Source organism: Pinus tabuliformis, chromosome 1_1 (assembly GCF_031772625.1).
Source record: "Pinus tabuliformis cultivar Carrire ecotype Pingquan chromosome 1_1, CPIR1, whole genome shotgun sequence".
Lineage (NCBI taxonomy): Eukaryota > Viridiplantae > Streptophyta > Pinopsida > Pinales > Pinaceae > Pinus > Pinus tabuliformis.
Genome location: NC_142297.1, coordinates 480,609,122 through 480,617,807, shown reverse-complemented (window position 1 = coordinate 480,617,807; position 8,686 = coordinate 480,609,122). Strand labels below are relative to the sequence as shown.

General features: G+C 37.4%; 1 pseudogene; it reads right to left on the bottom strand.

Annotated features, from left to right (window-relative positions):
• Positions 1-8,145: 8,145 nt before the first annotated feature.
• On the bottom strand, positions 8,146-8,241 carry LOC149213839 (U6 spliceosomal RNA; annotated as a pseudogene).
• Between the last annotated feature and the right edge of the window lie 445 nt (positions 8,242-8,686).

Below are 8,686 nucleotides of genomic sequence, written 5' to 3'. Positions count from 1 at the left end.
AAACATTTTCCTAAAATAGGAGATGGATACAGAATTACTATGCATAGTTTCTTGAATTAAAATAATTTTTGGCTGAGCTGAGTAGAAAAGATTCTTTAGTGCCAAAATTTTATTGTCTGCTCCCATACCTCTTATGTAAGGACCTGTGGTCCTTGGCACGCCCACCGGACGAAGTGTGACTTGAAAAAATAGCTCAGACTTGATGTGCGCGTGGAGACAAGTAAAAATACGCATGAAGGAAGGAGAGCGATGTGTTTTTATATGCGTGGGGGCATGGATTGAGTAACCACGGTCGACCCACACTTGGAAGCAAAGCTGACTGCTTTTGCGATGAAGTGTGGGTGTGTCATAGCATGGAGGATGAGTCGGATGGGTAGCCTAACTCGCCCTACCACTCGTATAAGTTAGTAATGCATGGAGTTCATTTGGCATCGAACTTCGATCATCTCTCAACAAGACACTTGGATGCAGGGCGAAGGTGGAGTGAGAAGTGCGAAGTTGGGCGAGCCGCTATGCAGGGCTGCACGACGGGCGCCCGGGTGGGCGCCTGTGTAGGGCGGCATGATGGGTGACCTGAGTTGGGCGTTCGTGTAGGGCTGCACAATGGGCGACTCGAGGTGGGCATTCAAGCGGGTATACACAACAGGGTGACCAGGTAGGGCGTCCGCTGAACCAACGAACCGAGGTACTGAATGGGTGACCTGGGTAGAGCGCGCCATGCACGGAGGTGAGTTGGTCGACACGGTGAGGTTGTGCAGACGGGCGGCCGGTTGAGGGCGCACCGTGCACGACGAAACGGTGGAAACGAAGGTTGGAACTGGAGGTCGTGAACAAGGAGTCGGGCAGGTGGTACTATGTGTTGTTTCGTACGATTTGGGCATTTGTCAAGGGTTGGAAAGCGGGATTGCATGTGGGCAGGTATACATGGTTTGGGCATTTGCTGACCAAACGGAGAGCGAGCCGGGGGAAGACGTGCGACGAGGTGAACGAAGGGTTGGTGAGTCCTGTGGGCAGACTCATATTGAAGGGAGTTGCCCCTTCCTTTATACTGCTGTGCATTTCTATTGTCTAATGTTGTTTATGTGAACGCTATGGGCTTTCACTTGTATAAAGGAAACATAATAATACTTGGTAACAAAAATAAAACTAAGTATGGAATGTTAGGCGTAGTTTACAATCGCAAGTATTGGTGAAAAGAAAACGATTGGTAGTGTCGCACCTCGCTATAAGCGGTTGAAAGACTACCGCAGGTGTAGGGGCATGACATCTTATGTTCATAGATATGATAAAAGTCATTGAGGGGCTTCTTCAGCCGTGCTTGCTCTAAGAGGCCGATTCTCTGACATATCAATGATGGGTACATCAACAAGGGAAAGGTTTCTTACTCCTCTGTCTGCTCCATCAACGCTCCCCCTAAAGTGTCTACTACCTCTGTTGTTTTTTCTTCTCACCATTATATTTCTTGCAGAGTCTGGACTTATCAGAGGAGGCAATGGCTTCCTTGGTTTATGAATGGTTAAAGGTTCCAGCTCGAGAGGTTTTCTGCTTAGAAGATAGTCTAAGTCACTGTCAAGCAAATTTGTTGGAGAATGGATACAAATATTTTAATACACTTCTACACGCAAAGTATTCGATATAAGAATAATACCTTTATTTGTTGAACGATAGTTGGATTTATTCCACCACCAGTTGTCACAGGAGTTGCAGGAACCGACACCTTGCCCCTTTCATGGAGAATACAAAAAAAAAAGAATTCCATATGGCAATCGAAATTGGTAATTAGAGTTCTTTAACTTCTTGAAAGTTTGTAAAATTTCCACCATTGGATTTTCACAATAAATCCACATCGTGGGACACAAGAAAAACTGTGGAAATAATAAAAATCAAAATCCACTAAAATACTTTACTCTGAGACACAAGAAATCTTGGATTAATGGAGTAGAACACCTTTCAATTGAAATTGAAATGGGTCGCTCAAGGATGCCAAGACGCCCTACAAAGTTGTAGAGTGGCATGTTCCTGTCAAGATAGGTCAACCAAAAAAAATGCCAAATTTTTCATTTGAGGTATTTTGATTATCAGGAATATAATGAAGAAAAGACATCTGTTGGAAAGCCGGTTTGATCAGTGCAATAGATGATCCGTTCGAATTGTCACTGTAATACCAATTTTCAATCTGATTGTTGAGATTATTTCAGCCGTCTAACATTAAAATTAATGGCTCAAAACTTGCCAGATAACAAGATAAGAGTTGATGTATCCACGATGTGTCCCGGGTGGTTGGGATGGTGCAATAATGCCCTCTCCACCAGGTTCTATTTAGCCCTTACATGCCAGATGTGCACAACATTGTATATTGATTATTCTGAGTTGTTGTTAGTATGACACAACTTTGATTGTAAAGTTGTACAAAATGTATATTGTGTAATGTTGCTTCTTCAGCGAGGATGCCCTTCCCCACAAAAACAAGATAAGAGTTGGCTGTAAAAACTAAATAAATAAAAATTACATATTCAAAAATGTATATTGTGTAATGTTGCTTCTCGCTGGTAAAACACCTAATGCATTTTGAACATGTAATCATTAGGCAATGAATACCTTAATAGTGCAACTATCTACACTGCGGAACACATAATTTTTAAGTTATTTACTAATTAGGATCATTTTGATTTTTTTTTTCAATCATATTTAAAATATGAAGGAGATATATTATTCTTTTATGTTTATACTTTACATTTAAATTTTTTTATTAATAATAAAAAAAATTAATATTAACTCTAAATAAAATATTTTAATATTATTTTTAACTAAAATATTTTAATATCTTTTTAAATTAATACCTAAAAAGTTTAAAAATCATTAACAAAAAATTATATTATAATCATGACATTTACATATTACATCTATTCTATTAAGAACAAGTATTTCATTTTCTTACATCTAAATCTTCATAATTAAAATAAATTAGAGTAGTCTAATTAGGTCACACTTGTGAGGGTGGAATTTTTTTATACCAAAATCAGACAGAAATTTGGGGAAATCTGGGTTACAAATGTCACGATTTAAGAGTTTGTGAGTGTTGCAGGTTTTTGATGGCCCTATTGAATCTATTTCCACCATAAAGAAAAAACCAATTTAAACATTCTTATGGTTGGATTTTTTGAAAAAAAAAAGACCAGATTCAAGCGAAAAATAAATTTTTTTTTTCAGAAAAATTTATTGCCTCCACAAACAAGACCAAATAAATATATATTTCAAATATTGTGCTTGCTTTTTCCTTTCCTGTTATTACGACATAATCATTGTTATTCCGACATAATCACTGTAGATATGCCATGTATGTGGTCAAGCCCTCAGTTTTAACTTATTTATAGCTTTGGTTTATTCACATGAAAGGGAGACCCATTGAAGAGTTTGAAAAGGAATATCATTGGAAGGTTTAAAGTTTCAGGCAGCTAACGTAACAACGAATGTAATGGAGTTTTGCTTTTAGTGTGATTTTTTGGATTTTTTGGTTTTGGAATTTTGCAGGAAATTATGAGTTGAAATCTTGATTTGTGTTATTTAAATTGGTTTTTTGACTATATATATTGATTCAACACTTTGATAAATTCTTAAGGCACTTTGATTGTGCAGAGGTTTTTTTTTTTTTTTTTTTTTTTTTTTTTTTTTTTTTCAGCACGAAAAAAAAGCTTTATATATTTTATATTCATAATGAGATCTTATACATGCATATTGCTATTTAAGAAATAAAATCTACAACAGTGCAACTATGGTTTTGATTGTGCAGAGGTTTTTTTTCAGCTCGAAAAAAAGCTTTATATATTTTATATTCATAACGAGATCTTATATAGGCATATTGCTATTTAAGAAATAAAATCTGCAGCAGTGCAACTATGGTTTTCAGAATCGACTGTTGGGAAAACATGCCGATAGGATGGATTTTTTCCCAAAACCCCCAACATGTTGATCCATTGGAGCATATATATATATGAGCATCATATAGAGGGATTTAGATCCTATTGGCTAGATTATATAAGTATAAAACCTTCGCAGAACTATGAAGGAAAAAAGGATACATACCAAATATTCTTTATAAAGAAAAGAAACTATGTACCCAGAAGGCAGAAATACTGGATTTGGTAGGAGAGATTTTCCTTCTTTATCTGCATTCTCCAATTACCTTGTGGGGAAGAAAGTCCCATCTTGGATAATTCATCTGCTTTATTGTTTAAGTCCCTGTTGGTGTGTGTGATAGTGTAGTCCCTCCTACTGTTCCATAGTGCTACTGTCCTATTAAGCCGTCCTTCAAGATGTATGTTTCTTATCTTGTGTTTTAATATGATATGATCGATGATAGTTTTCGAGTCTCCGTAGATTTGTACATTCGATAAATCCAAAAAGATACAGAAGGAGAGAAGGCCGGCTAGAGCCATCACCTCAGCTCTATTATTTGAGCCGGGTTCGCCATTCCAATGTATTTCATAAGCTTGTCCTACTTATGGAATGATGTAAACACCACATGCGCATGTGCCAAGTTGAGTAGCACCATCAAAGAAAGCTTGTGGGATCGTTGTGGGAAGCCTTGTCGTTGCTCCACTTCCTTTTTTGATCCTGTTCTGTCCAGCTAATTCGAGTGCATTGTACTGGCATAAGATTGATTCGTAAACAGTTGAGAGAGATTCCTTTTTTGATCTGAAAAGCAAACCATTTCTGCCTTTCCAAATGGCCCATAGGTTCAATAATGGGATGGCGTGCCATTCTGTTTTTCAGCTGCTCTATTCAATAAAAGCCTCGGGAATGGATGGGTAAGAGCGGTGTGGATAACTGAAGTGCGCCATGATTTTAATAAATCTCTGTCAGATTTAAAAAAAAATAGACCAGAAAAACCCACTATAAAAGCTTTCTAAAAATCGCACAAAAAACAATCAATTATTAATGTGATATAATGGCACTAAATACATTTTCAATATGGCTCAGGAAAATTTAGTGAAATTTTAAAATTGAGTATGCTAGTGTCATCTCCATGACATTACTCCATGCAAAATGAGAACATTTTGGGGAGGCCAAGCACGACAGAAATGGTCCTTCCCTTTCCTTGGTTTGAAAGATCCTATGTTTTAATAATGTTGATTGGACAAACCTTGGAGGGATTGGCATGATTATGTGTTTTTATGGTAACAAATATGTGTGGTTTGGTTTGAAAGATTTTACGTTTTAATAATATTGATTCGACAAACCTTGGGAGGGATTGACATAATTATGTATTTTTATGGTAATAAATATGTGTCTTGTTAATGGGTATTAAATAAGTAGGAGTTGTATATGCTTATTGTTGGATAAATAACCTTCCAAAATTTCACTGTGGGCATATACAATCCCCACTCATTATTGCCCATTGACAGACTACTTATTTTCAGCTATGCCATCATGTGGGCATATACAATCCCCACTCATTATTGCCCATTGACAAACTACTTATTTTCAGCTATGCCATCATACCCCTATAGCTTCACAAAAATTAATTATCCTCCATTAAAATTATCAATAATTAAAAAAGTTGATCTAGGTGTTCTTGATAATATAACTAATGTTTTTCCATGTTCTACATAAATTTAGAAAAGTAATGCATATTTGGTTTTCGTTCTTGATGTTTTGCCATGTTCTACATAAATTTAGAAAAGTGATGCATATTTGGTTTTCCGGTTGATTTTCTTCCATTTTTATAATGAGAGTTGATATTATGATCAACATATCTATAAAGTTTATGGTGTGGAAAGGAAAAATAAATTGTTAGATGCACTTTTTCTGTAGATTCTTTCAATATGCATGATTGAGTAGTTCCTTAATTCATTCATGGGGAAGTTGAAACCACCCCATGCATACAGGGGAGGGACTAAGGTGGGCATTTAGCAGGCATTTCAACACGGGGAAATAACAATGTTTCCTTTTCCTTTGGGTTATTGCCACATTCTGATAGGAATTAAAAAAAATGGATAAATGAAAATTTTCTTCGTATCCTTTGTAGTAAGGAATAGTTTAATTAATATTTAAAAAAATTTGGATTTAGGAAATTTTTATCAGTATCTTTTTATTTTTATTTTTCTAAATGTAACTAATTCTATTAATGTAACACAATGATACAAGGAGGCCCCGGCCTCTCCAAAGCAAGTCTCAGATTATGCATTATTTAACAACCTATAACTGAAAGTGACTGCCCTCATTGGGGAAACCAGTCCAACACTAGAAGTTTTTGCTGCCCACACAGGGGTAACAGCCTGTAAAGCTAGAGTGGAATAGTTTGTTGAACTAACATTAAAATTGACAACATTTTCATAAAAGAAGCAACAAAATAGATCACTGAGGTGGGTTCCGGGTACCCAAAACCTGGAAGAAAAGGAAACGTGGACCTGCTAGGTGTCATTGGTGGGAGAAGGTTCTTCCACTATCATACACCTGTACTCCTCCATATCATCTTCCTCGCCCTGTTGCTCTCTTGTTGTTTCTTCTATGGTCTTGGAACGGCTTGGATTATTGCCTCCTTGAGCTGCTCCTATGCATTCCGGAGCATCTTCCTGTCTTCTGTACGCCCCTAAACTGCTTCTAGGGGCTTTCCTTTTACCTGTGTTTGTCCTCTCCTGGATGTGGCTCTTTGGGACTTCAGTGCTTTGAGGCACCTCTCTGAATGGTACAGACACGGTAGAAATTATGCATGGGCAGTCTAGTGTACAACAAACTGGAATTGGGTCGAGTGACTAGGTTGCATAGAAGGGACAGAAACAGCAGGAGGCTGAGGAACATCTTTAGTACGCCGAGAACCTGCCGTCTAAGCTTGCCCTCGACCGCTGCGGGTGGCAGGATACCGTCCCGTGAGATGGGCTGTCGTCGAGGGTGAGGAACCAGTAGAGGGGGGACGGATTGCACGCCCTCTGCTATCTCCCCTCCTACAGTGCATCCTGTGACGCAGATGAGGCATGTTTATCTGGTTTAAATTGGGCAGACAAGGACAAGGAGGAGTAATGACAGGGATTGAATGGCTAGAGGGAGAAGGAGGACCGATAATTCTCAATGCAAAACCAGGATTCAAAGCCGAAGCATTAGTTCGAAGGGTGCAAAGGAGACTATGCGAGAAATGGGCGCCCTCGACCATCTCAATGCAACATGGTATTTTGCAACGTCTCCCCGTTGTCGTGCGCGAGCTTGGCTCTGCAGCAATATGGAGACAGTTATGGTTTAGAGGGGGCGGAGTGAGTGAAAGGCGATTTGAATGAGACATCTTAAGAACTAGAGTGAGGCTTCCTCCGCCTACGCATAACATTAAAATTCCATTAATGTCGACGGTGGTCTTCTGGGTGGAAGCGTGGGATGCCAGTAGTCGCGCCACTTGCCAACCCACTTTTACTGCGTTGTACTAGTGCTACTAAACACTCGCATCCGGGATGTTAGTATCCTTTATTAGGGTACGCTATTAAACATCCGCATCTGGGATGTCAGTATCCTTTATTAGGGTAAGGAGTAGTTTTTTTTTTTTTTTAATTTAATAATACTATTAATTTTTTTTTGAATATATAAATAAATTTCAAAATAGTTACACTACACAAATTATACGAGAAATTTTGTGGCCTAATTTAAAAAAATTGAACCGAAAAAAATACCTAGAACTAGATCACACAGTCAGTTCACCACGTACTTCAGAGTCAATGTAAAATGGTCTATGAAGAACTCGAAGGGCTCAAGCGTTAAGTAGTGCTGGGACTTACTTTAAAGAGTAAACCTTCTGTTCCATAGATATACTTTACACAAACAGGGTATACAAGCTAGGCCCATGAAGGCTATGGGACAGGTTTGGTGCATGCCCCTAGGTAAAAGTAATCTGAACAGCAGGCGTACATGATTGTAAGGGCGAAAAATATATGTTCAAGTTTTGGTTCATTAATGGGCCATGGCAGTATATCCCCCACTTGTGAGATTTAATTTGGAATAATTTTGGTTTATTTTTTTTATAATGAATAATGTAATTAGGGTTTTGCTTTTGTTTTGTTTTTAATTAATGTGTGGTTCAAAAATATAGATAGGTTGTGTGATTTTTATTAGCAAGATGTTTAATCATGGAATTCAATTAATTGAACTAATCTTTGCGGCTAATTTTTTTTGGATTATTTCTCAATTTGTATGTGTCATCCTTGTGTAGGGCCATGCTCGAGTATAGTTCCAATTTTATCTATGTCTCTCTGAAGAGACAAAATGTAATTAGAGTTGTTCAAAGTCATTAAATATTGAATAAAAGTTATTTTTCTTTTTTGAATTAGTGTTAAATTTGTTAAAGTAATTAGGGTTGTTTAAAGCTATATGAAGTATTGAACAAACTCTAATTTGGTTTTTCACATCTATTTAAAATTTACTACACTTATTTAATGTGTTGCAATCAAGGTGGTTACAACTAGCTCGGAGGTGGAGATAACATAGTTACAGAGTCTTGATTATTATTTAATGATCCTCTGACTTGTCAAGTGACAAAGATAGAAATAATATTCCTTCAAAAAGTGGACATGGCTATAATTCTAGCCCATCCCAAAAAATAAGAGTTTAAGGGAGAAACACGATGGAGGTAATTTGGTCTCTAAGAGGAAGAATTAATGACTGATGAGAAATATACAAAAAAAACCATAGTTGACTAACTAAAGCA